Source organism: Orbicella franksi, chromosome 6 (assembly GCF_964199315.1).
Source record: "Orbicella franksi chromosome 6, jaOrbFran1.1, whole genome shotgun sequence".
NCBI classification, from domain to species: domain Eukaryota; kingdom Metazoa; phylum Cnidaria; class Anthozoa; order Scleractinia; family Merulinidae; genus Orbicella; species Orbicella franksi.
This window is the reverse complement of record NC_138150.1, coordinates 6657136-6669155: the sequence shown is the minus strand read 5'-3', so window position 1 is coordinate 6669155 and position 12020 is coordinate 6657136. Positions and strand designations below refer to the sequence as shown.

The window sequence follows — 12020 nt, the reverse complement described above, 5'->3', positions numbered from 1 at the left end:
AATGAAATGTGAAGGTGAATTAATCGACATGACACGAGCGTGGGACAAAGGAAAATTCTGAGTCGCCGAAGGGAATCGAACCCATGACCTCCCGAACACCGGGCGGGCGCTCTATCCACTGAGCTACGAGAACTCATGGAGAGCAAGGTCATTTAACTGAGTTCATATATGACAGGTGCCCTGCATACTGCTAGGATCAACGCTATCGAAGTCATCGTGAGTAGTGATAAGTTAATAAAGATGGTGAATTTTAAGCTCGGTAATGAAATGTGAAGGTGAATTAATCAACATGACACGAGCGTGGGACAGGAAAATTCTGAGTCCCCCAAGGGAATCGAACCCATGACCTCCCGAACACCGGGCGGGTGCTCTATCAACTGAGCTACGAGAACTCATGGAGAGCAAGGTCATTGACATAACATCATGACTAAAATTTTATTATTCAACCACGGAAGAGGTCATCAAACAATGTGCGCATTGTACTTCCGTTGTACTTCTAATGAATTGAAACAATACATGAACAAACTTGAATTAACTTGAATCAACTTGTCAACCAAACCTGCAACAGCACACCGCACACATTATAAGCCATCTTTAAGGGCCCATGGACGGATTTCTCGAACGTTGCTAAGGGAGTAAAAAATGACGCAAGAGCTCGCGCCGTGTTACGTGTATAAGCTACTTACACACACCAGATGCCCAAAGATTTTCCTTTCAAGCACTTCTTTAAACTTGCCAAACAAAATGAAACAGTGGGAGGAGGTAAAGTTGTAAAAGCTAAAAAAACTTAGTCTCACTCGATCTTCAACTCGAAGTCCAACTCGAAGTCTAACTCGAATCAAACTCGAACTCGAACTCGAATGCAAACTCGATGGTTCGGGATTCCCCATCAAGGTGGCATCCACGGTGCCACACGCACGAGGAATGTGTCCAACACAAACCCCTGTCTGTTTTCTTATACATCGATTTATTTAGTGCATACAATTCAGTCCAATAGCCCTTTTAATTTAATGTTTAGCTTTCTCATTTGCATTACAATGTAATCCAACGCAGTCGAAACTACAAAGTCGTCCAAAATTTGCCTTAAATGTTGGACCAGAAGCATGGTTGGACATGTTAGATTATAATTATTGACAACATCCAAATAAGTAACTTTGGAGGTCCGCTTTTAGACTCGGCTAAATCTATATATTACAAATTTAAAATAACATAAATCAATTTCGTATGGGATACATCGATTTGGAATTATATATTAAGAAATATGTGCCTCCTCAAAACACTCTGCCACCCCACCCGCCTAACAGATATTTTTTTACCACCCAGATTCTGGCTGGGCACGTGACCAGCTGCAACCAGGGTCTTTCTTCCAACGGTCAAGGGAGGCAGAGAAGAGAGAGCCTGGGGACGAGGTTGCGAGCTGAGCGGCAAAATCAAATTTCAATGTGGCATAATCGTTCTCTCAGTAAGTAAAATGGCAATTTTTCGCAATCGGCCGGATATTTTTCACGTTTTATTTGGCCACGATAAACTAAATTTTGTCTTCTTTCTCGTCATATCAATTTGTTTGAAGGCAATTATTTACTCAAAAACACGCTGTTTTAAAGGCGTGTTTTTTACTAAATGTGGTCATTTCTTCGTCGCTGAATTCCACAGGAGTCATCGTTTGCGTGAAAATAATGAATTCTAGGTAAGTTGCACTCAATTCAAATATCCTATTCTCCTAGGTAGGCATTACACTAACAGAAAAGTGCAATGACAGTTTTCTAGACGTGAGGGAACCTAATTAACAGAAGCGCATTTTTTCAAATTTACCGTTGCCAAACACTCGAGAGTATTTGTACTTGAGAGCTGTAAATCGTATCACTTCAAGAATAGACCCACACACATAACGCGCTTTGCGGAACTTTCTTGCCGATCGACACTAACACAAATTCGTTTTTTGCATATGACTCAAACTGACACCATAAAATATGTTACGATTGGTTAAGAACCTTAAACATGTGTTCCCTAAGCACTCCCTTAACTGATGAACGCTTCGTTAAAGGCAGGCCGTGAATCCCTTAAAAAGTAAGCAATAGGATAGTTTTAACGGCGATTCAGTAATTTGGACATCTTCAGTTATAATCAAATTTATTTTTCCGTTTCAGCAGTATTAAATGTCAGCAAAACTAAGTTCCAATACCACCCACCCCCCCCCCCCCCATCCCATGAGGTGAAGAATGCACCTTTAATTTCTTCAAACCTTCTCATTTGCCCTGTTTGCAGACCAAGTTCATTACCTTTTAATCCCTGTCATATTGGCAACTCATTTTGAAAGGTTACTCATACATTTTGCATTATTTTTCAGTGAGCTTTCCCTATATAATCTTACATCAAGACATTTCAATCCCTAAGGGAATGTGAGAACACTAGCAATTCTGACAATTCTCTCTTATAGAGTTTAATTTTAATTTATCACTCTTTCAATATGCCATCTTTTAAAAAGACAAACTATTCGTGAACAGTAGTGAAATTTCATGCCCCTACACCTAGCCATTATCAGAAGTGGGGGGAACAGGCAATCGCAACAGTGACACTGCCAGGCTGGTAAATTTTATAAGTTAATGAAGTCATGTCTGACAGTGAAGCATGGTGCGTGGAACTAAAGAATCAGACTGTTAGCTAGTGACACTGGTAGTGTTAGTGTTGTGAGAGTGATGCTAGCTAGTGTCTGTGAACGCAGACCTGATCAGCAAAGAGGTTCCGTGCTAGAAGTTGACATAGAGCAACAAGTTTGTGCTCAAAAACTGAAGAAGCTGGCTCAGACCTGTCTCAAGGTCAGCTTTCATCACTTCTTGTCAAGAGTTCCTGACTTGTGTATGTGGGAATATTAATTAATACTCCCTGTAATGACCTATAAGGCCTCTGGAGGCGCACCTCAAAATGAATACCTTTTTCAGTCTTCAGGTATACATGTAATTATAAAATGATAGTTATTTCACAAGTTGAGGTGTATGAAAGGGTAGAGAAATCTGTCGTTTAAGGATTTACATTCTTCTGATTCTAAAATGTTGTTGAAAAGCTGGCATTTACTCTCCTCAGCCAGAATGAGGAGATTCTGCAATATTGTTTATTAACTTCTTTCCAAGGGAATAGAAAAGGGATGCAGTATTCTTAAATAGGTTTGTAATCTTTTCCAATGAAAGGTCTACAAAAGAGGTGGCTTTTCTATCAAAATGGTACAAAAGGGTAAGGGGTAATGGACCTTGAGATGGAGCCTAGCCTCCCCATTGAAAACTTTGTAGAATACACCCCCCCCCCCCCCCCTTGTGTAACAAAGATGTTCAAACTATTGTTTTGTGGAAAAGGCAATCATTAAAAAACAAAACAGTGTGCCAAATATGGTGAAGATATAAGCATTGAAGATTTCCTGAAAAAATTGGGATTAACTGAAGAAAGTTATCTCTTAACTATCAGGAACACATTAAGCGTGATACGTTATTTCTTAAAAGATCACCATCAGAAATAAGGATTAACAGTTACAACGCTCACTTACTCCAAGCGTGGAAAGCAAACATGGACATACAATATGTGTTAGACCCTTATGCATGTGCTACATACACACTGTCGTACATTACAAAAGGCCAGCAAGGTATGAGCAGACTTCTAGAAAAAGCGTCCGAAGAAGCAAAGGCAGGTAATAAAAACATTACAAATAGAGTTCGACATATCAGAAACAAAGTTCTCAGTGCAGTTGAAATCAGTGCTCAAGAAGCGGTTTATCTTTTATTACAAATTCCTCTAAGACGATTGTAATATATTCGTAATCGGAAGTTGTGTTAAGCTGTTGTATTACTCAAGATGCTTAGAGAGTAAAGTTGTTGTGTTGAGCAAGCCTCGTGAACTTGTGTTGTTATGTCACCAAGCCATACTTTTGCTAGTATGTTTCATTTTGGCGACGAGAATGGGATACTCTACATGCACGAAGACGCATGAAATCCAGTGAAGTTTTGATTCTCTCTGTGTGAGGAAAAAGGTTTGTTTTCGACCGAGGCAACTTGATCAAAGTTTGAGCACGTACTATCAAAATGGCGGGAATTGGACTGTTTGGTCGTGTTGGCGAGTTTAGCCGGCCTGAGCGAGGGACCTTTCGTTCCTATGTGGAAAGAATGGAAATGTTCTTCATGGCAATTAATATCATGGAAGAAACAGGCGAGGGTAAAGAGGAAGCCAACCTCGAAGTTGCAAATAGAAAACGTGCTATCTTTCTGACTGAGATTGGACCCGAAGCATATTCTACCCTGAGCAATCTGCTGGCACCAGTGAAACCAAAAGACACTCCTTTTGCTGACATTGTCAAAGCATTAGAGAAACATTACAATCCAGCGCCATTGGAGGTAGCAGAGAGTTTTCATTTTGGAACTCGCTATCAAAAACAAGACGAATCCATCAGTGACTTTATTGTGGCCTTGAAGAATTTATCGATTCATTGTAACTATGGGGAGTTTCTCAACCGGGCTCTGAGAAACCGTTTTGTGTGTGGATTGAACAATCCCAAAATACAGAATAAACTTTTGAACACCGAGGATCTTTCTTTTGAGAAAGCGTGCCAGATTGCAAAGTCCATGGAGATGGCAGAGAAGAACACCCAAGAATTCCGTCCTGCCAGTGCAAGTGATGACAGCCAAGGCATAGTAAATAAACTGGAAACTGTAAACACTAAGGAACCCTCATGTTATCGGTGTGGTGGTAAGCATGCTGCACCTAAGTGTAAATTTAAGTCAGCAAAATGCTACAAACGTAGCAAAGAAGGTCACCCTGCATCAGTTTGTCGCGGTAAAGATGTTGAGTCTAGCATGAAAACAAAACAACCAGGAGCGAAAGGTAATGTTCATATTGTGTTAGAATCAAACACAGAAGGTTGTGATGATAATGACAAGTTAGGTATCTATTCCGTGTATGCAGTTGGTACAGATAATCCTACCAACAAAAGTTATACTGTAGAAACGACCATAAATGGCTCACCATGTGCAATGGAAGTAGACACTGCAGCTGATTACTCAATAATGAGTAAGAGCACACATTCTCAGAAATTCAGTAATTTTCCACTTCGTCCATCAAAAGTTGAATTGAAAACCTATACGGGTGAAATCCTTACAGTGTGTGGTGAAATGCTGTGTGATGTAGTGTACAAGGGCCAGAATATACATTGCCAATTATTGTAGCTGATTATGAGAAGAAGCCTACTTTGCTGGGAGAAATTGGTTAAACCATATAAGGCTTGAGTGGGGTGAAATATTTAGTTTAACATGATCCGAGTTGGAAAGTGCCAAAAGTCAACTTGATGGTTTACTAGTTAAACACAGTGAGTTGTTCAAAGATAGCTATGAGGGCATGAAAGGGTTGGAAGCACACATCATCATGAAAGATGGTGCAAAGCCCATATTTATTAAGCCACGTAGGGTTCCATATGCACTAAACGATGAAGTTGAAAAGGAGTTGGATAAATTAGAGAAAAATGGGGTAATCGTTAAAACTGACAGATCAGACTGGGCAAGCCCAATAGTAGTTGTGCCAAAAGCTGACAAATCGGTTAGAATTTGTGGGGACTACAAAGTAACCATCAACTGTTGAAGATGAGCCGTATCCCCTTCCCACCCAACAGGACTGGTATACTGCCCTCTCGGGATCAAAATTTTTCAGCAAACTTGATTTGTTGCATGCATATGCTCAGCTAAGTGTGGACAAAGCAAGTCGTGAGTACCTGACAATTAGCACACATAAGGGACTCTATTCCTACACCAAATTACCATACGGGGTTAAATCAGCACCTAAAATATTCCAAGCTAAAATGGACATGATTTTGCAAGGAGTAGAAAAATGTGTGTGTAAGCAGGATGCCATTCTTATAGGTGGTGTCAGTTGGCAGGAGAATATCAAAATCCTGGCCGAGGTATTGGAGAGGTTGCATGAATATAAACTGCATTTGAAAATGGCAAAGTGTGAATTTCTGAAGAGGGAAGTTGTCTATTTGGGTTTGAAGATAGATGCCGGAGGTTTGCATCCAGTTGAGGAAAAAGTGGATGCTGTAAAAAGGGCACCAGCACCACAAAACGTCAGTGAGTTGAGATTTTTTTGGACATGGTCCAATACTATCACCCATTTCTACCAGATTTAGCAACCACACTAGCACCATTACATGAGCTCCTCAAAAAGGGTGTCCAGTGGACATGGACAAAAGAGTGTCAGCAAGCATACGAAGCTTGTAAACAAGGTCTCACCAGTGATGCACTGTTGGTGCATTACGATGGGGACCGTGAACTGAGACTTACTTGTGATACGTCCAGCTATGAAATTGGAGCATTTATTAGCCATGTGATGGATGATGGCCAGGAGGGGCCAATAGCCTATGCCTCTCGGACACTCAGTTCAAGTGAAAGGAACTATGCACAAATTGAGCGTGAAGCATTATCAATTGTTTTTGGTGTGAAAAAATTTCACCAGTTTTTGTATGGGCGTAGATTTACCCTGATCACTGATCACAAACCATTGTTGGCAATTTTCAATCCCAAATCCGCTATCCCCACACTAGTAGCAGATCTGATGCAGAGGTGGGCTCTAGTACTTTCAGCGTATGACTATGAGATTGAATACAAAAGATCTGAAGACCATGCCAACTGTGATGCTCTCTCAAGGCTACCACATGAGGACTCCACAGTGGGAAGTGAGGGTGTGGTCTACAGTGTGAGTGTAATTGATGATGATTTTCCAATCAATGCAGAAGATATAGGAAAGGCAACCCTTGTAGATCCTGTACTTGGTAAGGTACATCAATTTGTAATGTCAGGTTGGCCAGAACGGTGCCCTGACGAGACCCTCAAACCCTCTCATAATAGAAGAAATGAGCTGTCCTGTGAACAGGATTGTGTCCTTTGGGGCTCTAGGGTTATTATTCCACCAATCTTTAGGGCCAAAATGCTGGGGCAGTTGCATTAGGAACACCCTGGTATATGTGGTATGAAAGCAATTGCTCGTACATGCATTTGGTGGCCAAAAATGGATCAGGAAATTGAGGAAGCAGTGAGAGTATGTACAGTATGCCAAAATGTTAGAAATGCCCCACCCAGTGCACCCCTGATCCCATGGAAGTGGCCAACTAGACCATTTCAACGGATCCATATTGCTTTCTGTCAGAAGGGTAATGATTACTTCCTTGTAGTAATCGATAGCCACTCAAAGTGGATTGAAGTGAAACATATGAGCTCTACAACTACTGAACGGACTACTGATGAGCTCCGTTTAATTTTTGCTACTCATGGTTTACCAGGAGAGGTGGTGTCTGACAACGGACCACAGTTTACGTCCACTGAATTTGCCGAATTCATGCGCAAAAACGGCATCAAGCAAACGTTGGTTCCACCCTATCACCCTCAATCTAATATTAATGGGGCAGCGGAGAGGTCTGTGAGAGTTGTTAAGGATGCTTTAGTTAAACAAGTGCTTGAGGGTAAAAAGGGCATCTCTATGAAACACAGACTTGCTGACTTTCTATTTCGGTATCGCACAACCCCTCACGGTACAACTGGTGTGACCCCCGCTGAGTTGATGGTGAAGCGTCGCGTAAGAACAAGGTTAAGTCTGATTAAGCCTAATCTGGCACAAGTTGTAGTGAATAAGCAAGAGAAACAGAAAATGTTTAAGGATTTGAAATGTAAGAGGGAAAGATCCTTTGTACGAAATGACAGGGTGCGGGTACGAAACTCGAGGGCTAATTCTAAGACTGATAAGTGGATTCCAGGCACTATAATTAAAGTTTGTGGGCCCAGAACCTATGTAGTTAGGACAGGACACAAAACCAGATATGTACACACTGATCACATGATAAGAGCACATGGTAATGTACTAGATGATGTCAGTGAGCCAGATGTTGTGCTGCCTGAATCAAGTGGTCAGAAAATAAATGATGATAATGTGAATCCTCTCGATAGTACTTCTGAACCACATGTAGATCTGCCTGAAAACGAGGATACTGTTGTATCTCCTTTAGTTGTAAGTAGTGCACCTACAGTTTTGCGAAGATCTCAAAGGATTAGAAAACCAGTTGTTAAACTTAACCTGTAACTGTAGGTTATCACTATGCCTTGGGTATAAGTGCATCCTGAAAATCTGGGGGAAAGCAGTGAAAGCCATACTTTTGCTAGTATGTTTCAACGATCATCTCGTGATGTTCAGTTTATAAGCACCTCACCTCCAGATGAAAGAACATTCTTAATAAAGAAACTGGAAAAGCTGAAAGAGTTACCTGATAATTGACATGACATAGAATCTGATAACATAGTAAAGCGGTATCAACGGAGACCAAAACATTTAGAAAAATTTTGCCTTGCTGACTTTGTCGCATGGTTTCAGTGTGTTAAGGACACACAGGATGTCACAAATTCTAGTGAGTCATCACTCACAACTTCTGGTGATTTTCTTCCGGAGACTAATTTTGAGGAAAGCAATGATGATGACCCAAATGATACTAATATTACTGACCCAGAAGGTGAACTAAATGAATACAAACTGAAAGGGGTCACGAAACTAGTAAAACGAAAGAAGGCTAAAGTTATCCGATATGTTAGGTACCATAAAGATAAGGACCTAGAAAAGCATTATAGAGAGCAACTTATGCTTTATACACCATGGCGGACGGAAAGCAAAGATTTGATAAAAAAAATGTCAAACTTACCAACAGAGATTTGAGCAGGTTAAGGATGAAGGTATCAGTAATAGGCATCAGTATGAATACCATTCAGAAATACTAGATAAAGCAATGGAGGAAATGAATAATGCTAAATGTGACAACTGTGAAAATGTCGCTCCAAATGTAGAGCATGTCAATCAGCAGGACAGTAGACTGTGCTGTTAAAGACAAGCCTAGTGAACTATTTGGTTGCTTTGACCCCGGCAAAAACAAGCAACATAACCAGTATGATTTGCTTGATGATATTGGCATTTTCCCCACAAGTTATAATTATTTAACAAATGATCAGGAAGAACTTGTCGTAAAGCTCATGTCCGATGACGATTATCGTAGACTTGTCCGCACTTTGAATGAAACACAAAGACAGTTTTTTTTATCATGTCTTACTTTCAGTTAAAACAAAAGATGACCCTCTAAGATTGTTCTTAAGCGGAGGTGCTGGAGTTGGCAAAAGTACTGTTACAAATGCATTGTATGAAGCTCTGATCAGATTTCTAAATAGTATCGCTGGGGAAAATCCAGACGATGTGAAAATGGTCAAGACTGCCCCTACTGGTAAAGTAGCATTGAATATTAAAGGAAATACACCACATGCTGCTTTTAAGATACCTGCCAATAGAGGTTTTGAGTATTGTGCACTGGAAAGTGACAGACTGAATACCACTAGAACAAAATGAACAAACTTAGGGTGATTTTCAGTGATGAGATTTCTATGGTTGGAAGTGGCATGTTCAACCTGTTTTTGAACTTAAGATTACAATAAACAAGAAGATCTGTTAGATCTTGTAACCGCGCTTTTAAAATTTAACTGCTTTCTTAGCACTACAGTCGCAACGCAGTGTACATTCTAAAGCAATCCTTGATGATTCATTGATTACTGTAGACACCACATTACTTGATCAACACAAACTGTATTATTGCACCATCAGTCGTAACCGGTGTGAAATCTCCGATGACGTAATAGTCTTAATCTGGAACTTTCTTCGGGATATGTATGGCATGAAGATACGAACACTATTAACAACAGCTTTCTTTCTTAAAAGTCACAATTAAATTAAATTGTTTTTTCCCTTGAGTAAAGGGCTAGCAAAGAAGTCACACAAGTTACATAGTTCAAGAATTGCGTTATTCACGGCTATCTTTAGTACGGTGGTTATTTCCCTACCAATGACGTAATCCTTGCACGTTCTGACAAGTTCTTTGCTTGGCTTGCAAATATTTAATTTTCCTTCCGATCTATGAACTGGCTGCGACGAAACAGCCAAAGAATTTACTTCATTTGCCTAAAACCACAAGAAATACTCGCAAAATTACAAATAAATTAATGAACGTCGCTTCTGGCGAAATAAACTTGCAAAGTAAACACGATCTTATTTGTCACGTAGCGAAAGTGAAAGCTGCAACGTCAACGCATTCCATGGCTGACGTAATACCTTTTTTTAGCGTATTTATTATTCCCTTTAAATCCAACGCTTTAATAAAACGAAAGGAAAATATATTTTATCCACAAAAAAGAAAACAATATCTGTAAAATTGTCCGTGTATTTATGTTTTAACAGCTTCTGGCACAAAAACATCACACGTTGCGTGACTCAAAATTTGGCCGAGCGGAGGTCTGCGTCTGGTCACCGACAAAAAAAAAAAAATAAACCACGGGTAAACCTAGAACCGCGCTCGGCCCATGGCCGCGCGGTTAATTATGGGAACTAATCAGTGAACCATTTGGTGGACTAAGCTTGGTAACTGTTGGAGATTTTTTCCAGCTTAAGCCAGTTTTTGATAAATGGATCTTTGAAAATTTCCAATCTGGCTATAATAAATTTGCAACTAACATTTGGACAGAGTACTTCACCCTCTTTGAGTTGACAGAAATTAATGAGACAAAAAGATGACAAAGAATTCTGAACATGATATGACCATTTTGAAACAAAGACTTCTGAATGTAAGGCCTGGACAAGGTAATTACCCTATGAACATGGCACATTTATTTACTACAAGTGCATCCGTACTGTAGATGCTCATAACAGTGCTCTGTACACTCTCTCTAAAGCTGATAAAGCTCAGATTAAGGCTATGGACATTATAGTCGGGGACATTTCTGATGATCTCAAGAGACAAATAAAAACCAAACTCCCAGATGATCGAACAAAGACAACAATGGGTTTATATTTGCTAGTGTCAGTAGCAACTGCAGCAAAATATGACTTGACAACTAATATTGATGTGACTGACGAACTCACCAATGGTACAGAGTGTGCCATAGACATACAGAGACTACAGACTACACATAGATTACAGAGTTGAAAATTCCACCAGACCAAGTATTATTTGGGCCTTGTTTCCACTCCCTAACATAGGCAGAAACCAGCATAGAGAAAATGCACATTTGTACAAGGCCGGCATCTATAAATAGAAATCAGACACCAGTATTGGAAGTAACAAGACAATTTCGAGTCAATAAAAAAAAGTCACGTCCAAATTCTCCGGCGCCAATTTCCACTTAGACCCGCTGCTGCCAAGACTATTCACCGTTGTCACCGTTGTCAAGGCAACACATTAAATAACTTTAATAATTTGGAAATCACTGTTATGGTGTTAAGCCAACCTATTCTAAATATTCATGTCATTGGTATCTATCGCTCGAAAACTAAAGTTACAATTTCACAGTTAATTGACGCTTTACTCATCTTTACAACTCAGGTTTAATAGAACCTACAATTCCGACTGTAATGCTTGGGGATTTCAATATTGATCTAATGCAGGCAAATTCATAACAAAAGGCTCGAAAAAAATATCCTATAACAGACGAAGGATACACTCAGTTGATTAACCAGTTTACTACTGACTACCGTACACAGATAGATCGAGTTTATACCAACGTACCACAATGTGTGCAATCAGCAGGTACCCTGGAGTCTTACTACAGTGATCATAAGCCTATTTATATTTGCATGAAAGCTGTTTGAATATTTCCCTACATGTATCATACGAGATCATTATTAATATATGTGTCTAAATGTATCGAGCAACTTTTTAAATCACACTGCAAAACAGAGAGGGTATGTCACGAAGCGTCCCTTCCGATGCCATTTTCGCGACACTTGAATTTTAAAGGAATTTTACTCTACTAAATCGAAGAAAAAAGGAAATTTGTAAGTAAATAGCCTGAATCATCATATCTCTCTCGGCAGTCCAAATATGTGGCCTTTCATATATTCACTTGTATTCTTCCTCATCTACGGGTATATTACGAACTCACAATGTGACCAGCTCCCAGTTGGCCTAATAGCTCAGT

General features: G+C 39.9%; 2 pseudogenes across 1 annotated transcript; both read left to right on the top strand.

Moving 5' to 3' along the window:
* Nucleotides 1-3796: 3796 nt before the first annotated feature.
* Nucleotides 3797-11499, top strand: LOC145490420 (uncharacterized; annotated as a pseudogene). Its single transcript, XR_014049699.1, has 5 exons — nt 3797-3896; nt 8157-9054; nt 9119-9280; nt 10740-10970; nt 11426-11499. The product of XR_014049699.1 is annotated as an uncharacterized LOC145490420 (transcript).
* LOC145490728 (uncharacterized) lies at nt 3854-4966 on the top strand (annotated as a pseudogene).
* Nucleotides 11500-12020: the final 521 nt, after the last annotated feature.